General features: G+C 46.8%; 1 pseudogene; it reads right to left on the reverse strand.

The window, feature by feature from the left end:
• Positions 1-5273: 5273 nt before the first annotated feature.
• On the reverse strand, positions 5274-8925 carry LOC136626630 (nuclear pore complex protein Nup155 pseudogene; annotated as a pseudogene).
• Between the last annotated feature and the right edge of the window lie 4166 nt (positions 8926-13091).

Consider the following 13091-nt stretch of genomic DNA (forward strand, 5'->3'; position numbering starts at 1 on the left):
TGACTTCACCTAGTGCCTCCACATAACATAGAGCCCCCATAGTGCTCCCACATAGTGCCCCCACATGGTGCTACCAGTGCCCCCCCCCCACAGTGCCCCAACATGGTGATCGTGCAGTGTGCCCCCAACTAACATAGTGCCCCCACATAGCATAGTGAAACACTCCATAATAGCCACAGCAGCATCAGCGCCCCCTCCATATTAGCCTCAGCAACATCACTGCCCCGACAATAGCAGCCGCAGCAGCATCAGTGCTCCCCCAATAGTTGCTCCAGCAGTAATAGTAACCCTCAATAATTGCCCCAGCGGTAATAGTGACCCCCAATAGTTGCTCCAGCACTAATAGTGACCCCCAGCAATTACCTCAGCACTAATAGTGCCCCCCAATAATTGCCCCAGCGGTAACAGTGCCCCCCAATAATTGCAGAAGTGATAGTGACCCCCAGTAATTAGCACTGCTGGGACAATTATTGAGGGGTCACTCACTGCTGGGGCAATTATTGGGGGTCACTATCACTGCTAGGGGAGTCACTATTTTTGCTGGGGCAACTGCCCTAGCAATAATAGTGACCCCCAATAATTGCCCCAGAAGTGATAGTGACCCCCAATAATTGCCCCAGCAGTAATAATATGGGGCTTCACTATCACTGCTGGGGCAATCATTGGGGATCACTATCACTGCTGGGACAGTTACCCCTTAATAATTGCTCCAGCAGTAATTGTGACACACAGTAATTACCCAGCAGTGATAATGACACCAAGTGATCATCACTGCTGTAGCAATTATTGGGGATTACTATCACTGCTTGGGCAATTACAAACCTGTCCCAGTACTGCACCCGAACCGAACAGTGACAGCCCGACAGCGACCACCCCGCCCTCGGCACAACAAGTTACAGCAACAGCCCCCCCTCCGGCCACCAACCCGCCCCTGTGCAACAAGTAATGGTAACAGCCCTCCCTCCCCACACCCCGTGCGACAAGTTAGGGTAACAGGCCCCCCTCCCCCGTGCGACAAGTTTATGTGACAGCCCCCCCACCCCCTGTGTGACAAGTAATAGTAACAGCCCTCCCTCCCCACACCCCGTGCGACAAGTTAGGGTAACAGGCCCCCTCCCCCGTGTGACAAGTAATAGTGACAGCCCCTCTCCCCACACTCACCCACGCCCCATGCGACAAGAAATGGTGACATCCCCCCCATGCAACAAGTAATGGTGACAGACCCCTTTCCCCCACCCAACCCCCGTGCGACGGGTAATGGTGACACCCCCACCCCCCAAACGACAAGTAATGGTGACAGCCCACCTCCCCCTACACACCCCCTGTGCAACAAGTAATTGTGACAGCCCCCCATCCCACCACCCAATTTCCCCCGTGCGACAAGTTATGGTGACAGCCCACCCCCCTGTGTGACAAGTTATGGTGACAGACCCCACACCAACACAGCCCCCGCCCCTAGTAATAATACTTACCCTCCAGCTGAGACCGGCGGACCCTCACCGCGAACTGCCGCGCGAACCCGAGACAGCAAGCGCTACTGCGCATGCGCGAAGACACAGGCACGCACTCACAGCCCAAGGAGCGCTACTGCGCATGTGCAAACAAACGGGACGCGAGTCCACAGTTCGACTAGAGGAGAAGACAGAAGCAAGAAATTTGTCGGAACCAGGGACAACAGGACCGTCAACACAAGAAGGGGGCACTCCTGTAAGTATATATCTTCTGTATGGCTCATTAACAATGCACAATGTATATTACAAAGTGCTTTGTAATTGCCATACAGAAGTGCATACATACACTTGTCTTGGCCAGACAACCCCTTTAAGGTTTTTTTTTATTTAAATAGATTTTATTTTTGTAATATTTAAAAAAAAAATTAATAATCCTAATTTTTTTTGGTCCCCATTGGTGATTTGACCTTGCAACAGTTTGGTCACTTCTACAGTAGTATATAGTATTATTAACGATGCTTTATTGAGAGCTGACTGTGACAGAGCTTAATAGACTGCAATACATGGCAGACCCAGGAACCTTCCCTTGATTCTGGGCTGCCATGTGAACCCATCTGCACCTCACAATACCTTCATGTAGAAGCTCCTCTTTTCATTTTACCCATGAACTCATAACCTTTTTACTCATTTAAATAAAGAAAATATCAATCTCGTAATTGTTCTATCTTCCTTCATTAAATAACATGAGGTATTGGTTTATATCTTGGCCAAAATACGCAAACATGTCAAGTTTCACCATTGTGTTAACTTATCCAGGTCTTAGGGCTTCTTCACATGGCCGTGTTTGTGCACGTTTTTTCATCACTGAAACTGATTCTTCATTGTGTGGATGCAAATGAACAATAAATAATATATTGAGGAGATGCCAGTGACTGCTCAGTGTGTTTATATATGCACTGGGTATGGTCTGCCAGAAAAAAAAAGTCATGCACTGACAATGCAGTGGCATGAATATATGACCTGGCAGATACTCCAACACCCCAAGTGCACCAAACGTACTAACACCACGCTATGCCAATATAAAATCAAAGTGTATGGACAAAGTAGAATGCAATACAGAGGTGTTAGTTTCCACCGCTTTTGGCCAAGATATGTAAGCTCGCAACCCACGTCAAGGGTCCTCATTACCTTGCGAGTTCCCTATCCTAAAAAAAAAACAACAAAAAAAAAACCAGGCAAACACACGGAAAACAAGCTCCATGCACAGCAGATGTTGCCATAGCCAAATTTCTAGGGGTTGTTTAGTTGTGAACTTTTGGTGGCCTATCATCAGTTTAGGTCATCAATAGTAGAGTGATGTGGATCCATCACACAATACCCTTACCAATTAGCTGTTTACCAGGCCAGGGTGATTGTACACTGAGCTGATTTCTGTAGGAAGCATATAGCTCCTTTCACATTGTAGCGGCCTTGCTTTGTGGTGCAGTCCAAATTCCCTTTGAAAACTGCCCTGGGAATAGAGCTGTCTTCTTTCTGCAGAAATCAGCTGAGTGCTTGACTACATTAACCTATGTCTGTGAATACACCCTGGCGGATATGCTAGCGATGGCCTATTCTAAAGATAGGCTATCAATCATTTGCAAATGGACAACCCCTTTTAATTATGGCCCTACAAGGCAGCAGTGATAATCTCTAAGACACCATGCTGCCCACAAATACATAATAACACAGGCTGAAGAGAGACAATGTCCATCTAGTTCAGCCTGCCCCCCCCCCCCCTGTTGATCCAGAGGAAGGCAAAAAACCCCCAATGAAGCAGAAGCCAATTTAGCCCATTGGAGGAAAAAATTCCTTCCCGACTCCATAATGACAGTCAGAATAATCCCTGGATCAACATTTTGAAAGTTGGTACAGCAGATTGATGTTATCTATGCAGCAAGACAAGATGGCCAATATTTCTAGCAGTAGAGGAAGAGTTGAAGCATGGAGAATGTCAGCTGAACTGATAAGCCAATGGTGAATGTGGAATGAGTGGTTGTTGAGAAAAGGTAGTAAATTAGATTGATGTTTTCTCAACTTCTACACATTCTCCATCGACTTATCAATTAAGCCCACATTCTCCACGGTCAATATCTTTCCCTTCTGCTCCCAACATGGGGCATCTTCTCCTGCTGTATAGAAAACATCAATGTGCTGAACCACCTTTTGTCACTTTCCACACATTCTACATTCTCCCTCGGCTTGTCATTTAAGTCCATGTTCTATATGCTCAAAAACATTCTCTACTGCTCTAAATGTGGCACATGTTGTCCTGATGCATAAATACCATCATTCTGCTGTACCACCTTATCATGTTAATCCAGAGGAAGGCAAAAAAAACCCAATGAGGCAGAAGCCAATTTAGCCCATTGGGGGAAAAAATTCCTTCCCGACTCCATAATGGCAGTCAGAATAATCCCTGGATCAACATTTTGAAAGTTGGTATAGCAGATCGATGTTATCTATGCAGGAGGACAAGATGCCCAATATTTCTAGCAGTAGAGTAAGATATGGAGCATGGAGAATGTCAGCTGAACTGATAAGCCGATGTAGAATGTGGAATTAGTGGAAGTGGAGAAAAGGTGGTAAAATAGATTGATGTTTTCCCAACTTCTACACATTCTCCCTTGGCTTATCATTTAAGTCCACAGTCCCCATGATTAAAATCTTTCTCTACTGCTCTAAATGAGGCACATGTTGTCCTGATGCATAAATACCATCATTCTGCTGTACCACCTTATCTTGTTGATCCAGAGGAAGGCAAAAAAACCCCAATGAGGCAGAAGCCAAATTAGCCCATTGGGGGAAAAAATTCCTTCCCGACTCCATAATGGCAGTCAGAATAATCCCTGGATCAACATTTTGAAAGTTGGTACGGCAGATCGATGTTATCTATGCAGCAAGACAAGATGCCCAATATTTCTAGCAGTAGAGTAAGATGTGGAGCATGGAGAATGTCGGCTGAACTGATAAGCCAATGGTGAATGTGGAATGAGTGGTTGTTGAGAAAAGGGAGTAAATTAGATTGATGTTTTCCCAACTTCTACACATTCTCCCTCGGCTTGTCATTTAAGTCCATGTTCTCCATGCTCAAAATCTTTCCCTACTGCTCTAAATGTGGCACATGTTGTCCTGATGCATGAATACCATCATTCTGCTGTACCACCTTATCTTGTTGATCCAGAGGAAGGCAAAAAACCCCCAATGAGGCAGAAGCCAATTTAGCCCATTGGGGGAAAAAAATCCTTCCTGACTCCATAATGGCAGTCAGAATAATCCCTGGATCAACATTTTGAAAGTTGGTACGGCAGATCGATGTTGTCTATGCAGCAGGACAAGATGCCCAATATTTCTCGCAGTAGAGTAAGATGTGGAGCATGGAGAATGGCGGCTGATCCAAAATAATCCCTGGATCAACATAAAATAGATTGATGTTTTATCATTGCCCATTTCCCCTCCCTTCCAATCGCAGGCTTACCTCTTGTTCCTCCCCGCTGGTTCTGTGCAATGGAAGGGGCGGAGCTAAGCATAGGAGCCCATGCAGCGGCCGATGTTCCTGGACTATCTTTTGGGCCCAATGTAAAAACGCCCGGAGCTATATTGGCTTGGAAATACGCCCGTGTGATCTGATGCATTGGAACACAGGTTGTGTTAAATTGCTGTCTGTCAAGGCTCTGGACGATATTATGGTCATTTCCATATGCGGGGAGCAGCCCATGAATACATTGCGGCAGAAGGAAAGGCTTCTTCACCTCCGTCCAGAAGGGATTCCCAATTCTGAAATCACGTGGGAAACGGCACATTCATCTCCAATATTGTCTTTAACCCAAAGTCTGCCGGCCAATCCAAGGAGCAGACTTGTTGTTCCAGGTACTGAGCCAAAAACTGAAGAGGAAGATACATGGGAGTGCTGGCATAGCTCTTGCCCAGTGAGACCAACTTCAGGTTCAGCAGTTGCATCCTGTCGGCAGCATCCATCTCTACGCTGTCCTTCAACTCTGTTTGTATGATTTCCTTCCATATCTGCTGCACCAAGAAAGCATTAGAAAAAGAAGCACATCTAAGGATTGCAAGCTTGCACTCTGAAAGCTGGAATGGGTCTGCAAATTTCTCATACAGAGCTGTAAGGTCCATTACCTGTGAATCAAGCTGCGCCGCAGCAGTCTGTGCTGGAGGATGTTGGGAGTATTTCCTGAGTAGCACTTTCTGGATTTCAAGCTGTACTTTAGCGACATCCATTAAGTCTTCCAGCTCATGTATGAGTTCTGAATCTTCAGCACGTCCATACTGGCCATTGGTGGTTCTGGCACACAAGATGGCTCTAGATAAGTATTCAATCCTTCCTTTCAGAGAGATGTTGGGGCTCTCGTAGTCCGCTAGTTTGGCCATCACCCTGGCAGCTTTGATGGGACTTCCCTTCTTCTGGTAGTAACAGAACAATAAATTCATGTAGCGCACTTCGTTGTCCTCATGGTTGGACATGCGCACCAAATGAGACTCCAGAAAAGGTGACTTCAGCTCCAGCAGGACGTCTGTGAGATCAACCTTGATGAGCCAGTTGAATAACACAATATGGAAGAATTCATCTGCAGAGCGCGGAAGCAATTCCAGTATCTGGTGAAAAAGAAGTCCAGAGGGGCCGTGCTTTGTGGTTACTCTTCGGGGAGCAGATTTCCTTTGGTTGACCAGCTCTTGCAGTAAATCAATGATGATTTTGTAGCTGTGCATCTTGGTTTCAAATGCTTGTAAGCCCAACTCATCGCCTTCGGGCTCACCGTTCTTCAGATAGCGCAAACCAAGGCCTTGCGGATCCTTGTTTCCAGCATATGTAAGGCACAGCTGTACTACACCCTCATAAAAACACTGCTGTCTGTACTTGCCACAAACACTAGCCAAGTCAAGAAGGTGACATACTTTCTGGTACTCCTGCAGTGACGCGCGCAGCAATTGTTCTTTATCATACTTGTTGTTGACTTGAAGGGATCGTTGTATAAGTACATAAGCCTTGGACAATATGGCATCTTCACTGCTGTAAAATATCGGGCACATGTGCTGCAGGTAAGAGATCACCTCATCCGTATTTACATTGTGACGGATATGGCAGTCGATCAATGATGCGATGAGAGTCTTGGTCAGCTTCTTCCCCCGGATGACTAGATCTTTAAATGTCATGTTTTTCAGCTGCTTCTGCAACTCCTTGCGAAGCCCAGACACTACCTGGTGAAAGTGGGGCTCACAGAACTGGTTCCACACCGCTAAGGTTTGGCAGGTCTTCTTCACCAACTGGTGAATTCCTTGAAGGGAGGTCTTCTCCGTTAGCGGGGCCTCAGTGTGACACTCGTCATGTACCTCTTGGTGATGGCAGGTGTTGGTATCACGCTTTAGGAAACTGAAGGCTTTTCCAGAACTGTTCTTCAGCTTCTGCCTTGTGTCGGTGGTCGCCCTGTTGCCACGAGGGATCGTGCTCTCATATTTAGACTTTAGATCTCTGAGTGTGCCCGTTCCAAAATTAAAATTTCTCTCCAGAAATTCTTGTAAGTCTCTGAGGTCTCGTAGAGCTGATTGCAGAAGTTCTCCGGAGATGCCACTATCCATTTTTATGAAGTCACCGTTGTCATTCTTGCATGTTCTTTCGACTATGAGGTCTTTATCCCAGATGAGGTGAATAATGCTGGTAAAATAGATGTAAATCCCATTGTGTCCTCCAGAAAAATGTTGTTGAGTTGAACCCTGGAAGCGTTTATTTGGTATCTGGCTACGTGTGGGTAAGGGTGACCCAACAGATATGGTGTTATTTGCCCTGGTGTTATTGGGTGCGGGAAGTGAAGAGTTATTCTTCACCTGCGCTATTCCTCCATATCTGAAAAATACCTCAGTAGCCCAGGTAGACAGCTTCTGATCGGAGGCAGCAGTAGAACACGCAAGGTGTAAACTAGCTGCACAGGCCTGGTCCGGGTGATACACCTTAAAAAGTTGTTCAGTCTTCTGCTCATCTTCATCTTCATAAGCGTCGATGAGAGGATCCTGAAGCTGCTCCACCGGTCTGACCAGAGAGAAGATATGGCTTCCATGTGCGGAGAGCACAACAAACATCTTGGCTGGAACCATATGTTGTTGGACGGAAGAGTCCTTGACAGACGCAATTACACAGGAATGACCCCGCAGATGTTTTACGGCATGTGTTTCCATTAATTGGTTCTGAAATGGGACGCAGTTATGGTTGATGCACCATAGTTGGTCATAGACGGCGTTTTCAGCAGCTGCCATAAGGAAAACGCCATCGCTATAAAGCACTTGATGGACGTTTGATGGCTTGTCCACGGTGGCAGAGTCTATAAATCCGGGCGGTAGGCGAATATGGACTAAATCCAATCGCCAGGGCTGAGCTGCGGGCCGCTTTGACGGGGCGGATGTAAAGTAAAGGCGGACGCCGGCGCCAGTAATAGCCACCAAGTCACAATTCACAGATTCTGAATCTTCAATGACAGCAATCTGAATGATGGGCCTGAAGAGTGACGGGTCGGCTGTCTTGGCGATCCCTACAGCAGCGGATACAATGGCGTCCTGGAATACTGACGCCTTTTTGGTTATTCCGCTGCCATCTGGACCCAAGTCATAGACCTGTAGTACGCCGCTCTCAGAGCGGGTATACAAGATGTTCCGGCTGTCATCCACAGCGATCTGAACGACGGGGTCATGGCTGCTTAGAAGCCAGGAGGCGAGCAGCACGCCGGCCGCGCTCCGCGTACAGTTAATAATCTGCCACTTGGGGCTAAGCCAGCCGGCTTCAGTCCGGTAGACCACTTCATACAAGCAGCCGGATGTACCAGACAGAAAGATGCGCCCATTGTGTGTGCCGGCGACAGATACGTAGGTATCTTCTGCAGCGGCAGAATACAAGGGCTCTTCTAGCAGCTGGATCTGCCCAGAAGGGTTGTTATGGGGATCTTCAGGCTGCAGACAGCTCACTCCTAATACAACAAGTGTGACCGGAGTGGCAATGATCAGCAGATGGGACGTCTGTGGCTGGACGACACCTTCTTGAGGTCTGACCAGTCCAGCACACACGATTGTGTCCCTGAGGCCACCAAAGCGAGTGACATTCCGGCCGGTGCGGAAGTCCCACAGGAAGAGGTCACTGCTAATGGCCAGCCAAGCCTGGCTGATCTCAGGGAACACTCCCATCATGCAATGAGTGTTCTTCATGGGGTTAAAATAATCTAACATCTCCGGGGGAAGCGGCACTGTGTGCACAGCGCTGACCACCGGGAGTGTGGGGGCGACACCGAGCAGATGAGGGGCCTGCAGAGGGTAATCAGCCGGGGAGTTACCTGACAGAGCAGGGCTGTCCCGAAGGTCCAGGGCGGATGACAAGTCCCTGTAGGCTGAGGCCTCGTGCAGCAGGCGCTGGATCCTCTTCTTGGCTGCGTCCATCGCGTCGAGGGTCGGCAACTAAGCCCAAGCCTAAACCCTAACCCTAAGGTTGCTTGAATTGCTGAGTTTAGGCAGAACTGGGGAAGAAAAAGTTAATATGCCCTCCGCAGGATTACATCATGGTGAGCGGCTCTGCGGAGCCTCGGAGCTCCTACTGCTGAAGGAGAGAAGCTTCACTCTGCTGCACGTCTGGTGTATGTAGTCTGCTCATATGTGTGTATATTTGCTGTATACTATGTATGTGTTAATATGCTGTATACTATGTATAGTGTGTGTATATATGCTCTATACTATGTTTGTGTGTGTATATGGCTGTATACTACTGGTATGTATAGTGTGTATATATGCTGTATACTATGTTTGTGTGTGTATATGGCTGTATACTATGTATGTGTGTGTATATGGCTGTATACTACTGGTATGTATAGTGTGTATATATGCTGTATAGTATGTGTAGTGTGTATATATGCTGTATACTATGTATAGTGTGTATATATGGCTGTATACTACTGGTATGTATAGTGTGTATATATGGCTGTATACTATGTATGTGTGTGTATATGGCTATATACTACCGGTATGTATAGTGTGTATATATGGCTGTATACTACAGTGTGCAGTGTGTGTATATATGGTAGTATAATACACTGTGGGCATAGTGTGTATATTCTATATGTAGTACACTGTATATAGATATGCCTGTATACTATGTATAGTGTGTATATATGGCTGTATACTATGTATGTGTGTATATATGGCTGTATACTATGTATGTATGTATATATGGCTGTATACTATGTATAGTGTGTGTATATATGCTGTATACTATGTATGTGTGTGTATATGGCTGTATGCTATGTATAGTGTGTCTATATGGCTGTATACTACCGGTATGTATAGTGTGTATATATGGCTGTATACTACAGTGTGCAGTGTGTGTATATGGTAGTATAATACACTGTGGGCATAGTGTGTATATTCTATATGTAGTACACTGTATATAGATATGCCTGTATACTACACTGTATAGTTGGTATACATTGTATATGACTATGGTCCCCTGCACACGGGCGGAAATTCCACGGCGGGATTTCTCGCAGAATTTCCGCCCGTGCCCGCCTGCATAGGATTGCATTGCAAAACGCAATCCTATGCAGACGGCCGTGATTTGTCCGTGTGAAATCACACGCGGTAAACAAATCATGACATGTTCTATTTCTGTGCGGGTCTCACAGAGGCCCACACAGAGATGTCACCCCTGGCACGCCGCCTCCGCTCTGCGCATGTGCCCGCTGGGTGGCAGCCTGCACATCACAGAGTGGAGAAGACGCGGAAGAAGGTGAGCCGCACTGCTCACTGCCGGGGTGCGGGTCGGATCCTGCTGCGAGAATTCTCCGACCCAGCCGTCTGCAGGCGGCCTAAATAATACACCGTGTGCATGCTGTGAATGCACATTATACCTTGTGTGCATACTGTCTGTATATGATGCTCTGGATGTTGTATAACGTTTGTATATGTGTGTTCTATATAAATATTCCCAGCGCTGCAGTGAACGGACTCCAACAGACATATAAATGTGCCGGACCTACTTCACAGGGTGCCTCACACCGAGTGCACCCCTCATCTAAAGAAGCGTTGTATAATCCCCTGGGCCCGCCCCTTCCGCATGGTCCGGATCGCTTGCTGGGGATTTTTATTTAGTTTCTGCTATTGTCTATCTCTCTCCGGTTTATACTTATATATTCGTATTTCCCTCCGATGCTCTCCATGATGTGATGTCGTAAGGACTGGCGACCAGCATATCTATCACCTCAACCACCCGATTATCTGGTTCTTCCTGCCGGCCTGGATCTTTGACCCAGCGGCGCTCCCCAGGGAAACCCGGTTACCGCAGGGTGAGATAAAAATATTATATTTATTAAATTGGTAAATATAAATCCCCCCCCCCCCCCACTCTGGGGCGCTGCCTTCTGATCTCTGTTCTGTATATATATATATATATGATAGAGTATATGTGTCCAACCCCATATTCCTGTGTAGAAGGCGTGTATGGCCGGTGGATGATGGTGCTGTATGTATGGTGTGAGCGCTATGCGCATACGGGTGTTGTGTGTGTGTGTATATATATATATATATATACTGGCTGATATACTCGGCTTCGCCCCAGTTAGTTTGGTACAGAGAACAGGAACCGAGGATTATAGTATGTTCCCCATTTTGCCTGGTTCTTCACGTTACCCAGGAAACACCGCGTGGAGGTGACCGCGTGCTTCCTTGGCTAGAATTGTATAATCCAGTTGTGACCCCGTTACTTTTCCTACTTAGGATCTAAGGAACAGTTGCGCCAAATGTCATGTTTGTCCGCCATGGGGAGTAAGGCCGCTCTCACACAGCCCGCTTTTTACTGCGATGCTTAATCGCGGCACAACGCCTCCATTGATTTCAGTGATGTTCTGCCGACTAGCGCTCGGACGCAGCATGTCTAACGCTGTGATTTTCAAGCGCTGTCTGCTCTATTTTCGTGCATTTTAGCACTTTTTAACGCACCTCATCACCCATAGTGGGGCGCTTCAAAAAACGCTGACAAATAGTGGAATGCCTAAGAAAAGGCCGCGCGAAATCGCAGTAAAACGCCATGATGTGCTAATGCGTGCGTGAGAGCGGCCTTAGGGAATTAGTGATGAGTCAGGCCGGCTTCACACGGGCAAGATTCTCCCACGAGTCTTGTGCCTTGCGGGATGTGAATATGATCCCCATTCTTTTGAACGGGGTCATACGCATGAGCGATTGTTTACCCACATTGCACCACAAAGCGATACAGGAAAAGAATCGCGACACGTACCGTCTTTGGGCGCGCCTTCACATTGCAGCGGCCATTGTTGTCAGTGGGGCCGGCGGCAGCATCGCTCCATGTGCTAGATGCACGCGATGCAATGAGGCGTCTCACCAATGAGAACGATGGGAGAAACTCCGTGATCAGCCGCGGCGGAGGATCGCTACTTCTCCGAAGTGATGCCAGATGTTTTTAATACAAAAGACGCCTCGCATCCGCGGTGAAATCGCACGTTGACGAGCGCAGTGTGAAGTCAGCCTCAGAGTCGGTCAGTGAGGGCTCACATTATATATAAAATGTGTGATAACTGTCGTTATCTGTATATACAGGGGCATATGGGATGTACAGAAGTGTATATATGATGCAAGTGATGGTTATATATTTTTTGCTCTGTATATATGTGTTTTAACCCCTTAATGACACGGCCCTTGTTTTTCCATTTTCGCTTTTTCCTCTCCCCTTTTAAAAAATCATAACTCCTTCATTTATTCATCGACGTCGCTCTATGAGGGCTTGTATTTTGCGGGCCGAGTTGTGTTTTTCAGTGGTACTATATAATGTACTATATAATGTACAGAAAAACTTCTCAGTGGAGTGAAATGGAAAAAAAACTAAATTCCGCCATCTTGGGTGTGTCTTGTTTTTACGGCGTACAGACTGCAACAAGAATGACCTGATAACTTTATTCTATGGGTCAGTACGAATACTTATAATACCAAAGTTATATAGGTTTTTTTTGGGCTGTACTCCTTTTTTTTGTTTTTCGAAGATATGTAATTTTTAAAAATTATTTCCTGCTGCCATCGTCTGACAACTATAACTTTTTCATTTTTTCGACATAGTTGTGTGACATCTCATTTTGTGCGGGACGCCCCGTTGTTTCCATTGCTACCATTCTGGCGTACATACGGCTTTTTGATCATTTTTTATTAAATTTTTTCTTGGATATAGGGGTGACCAAAAAAGCACAATTCTGGTGTTCTTTATTTTTATGTTCTGAGGTGAGCGAACCTACTCGTTTCGAGTAATTACTCAATTGAGCACCGCGATTTTCGAGTACTTCTGTACTCGGGTGAAAAGATTCGGGGGGCGGCGTGGCGGAGCGGGGGGTAGCAGCGGGGAACAGGGGGGATCCCTCTCTCTCTCCCTCTCCCCCCCACTCCCGCTGCAACCCCCCACTCACCCACGGCGCCCCCCGAATCTTTTCGCCCGAGTACGGAAGGTCTCGAAAATCGCGGTACTCAGGCAAAAAAGGGGCTTGGCCGAGTAGGCTCGCTCATCTCTAGTTCTGATGATGTTCACCATGCAGGGTAAATAATGCATTACTTTGATAG

This window comes from Eleutherodactylus coqui, chromosome 4, assembly GCF_035609145.1.
Source record: "Eleutherodactylus coqui strain aEleCoq1 chromosome 4, aEleCoq1.hap1, whole genome shotgun sequence".
Lineage (NCBI taxonomy): Eukaryota > Metazoa > Chordata > Amphibia > Anura > Eleutherodactylidae > Eleutherodactylus > Eleutherodactylus coqui.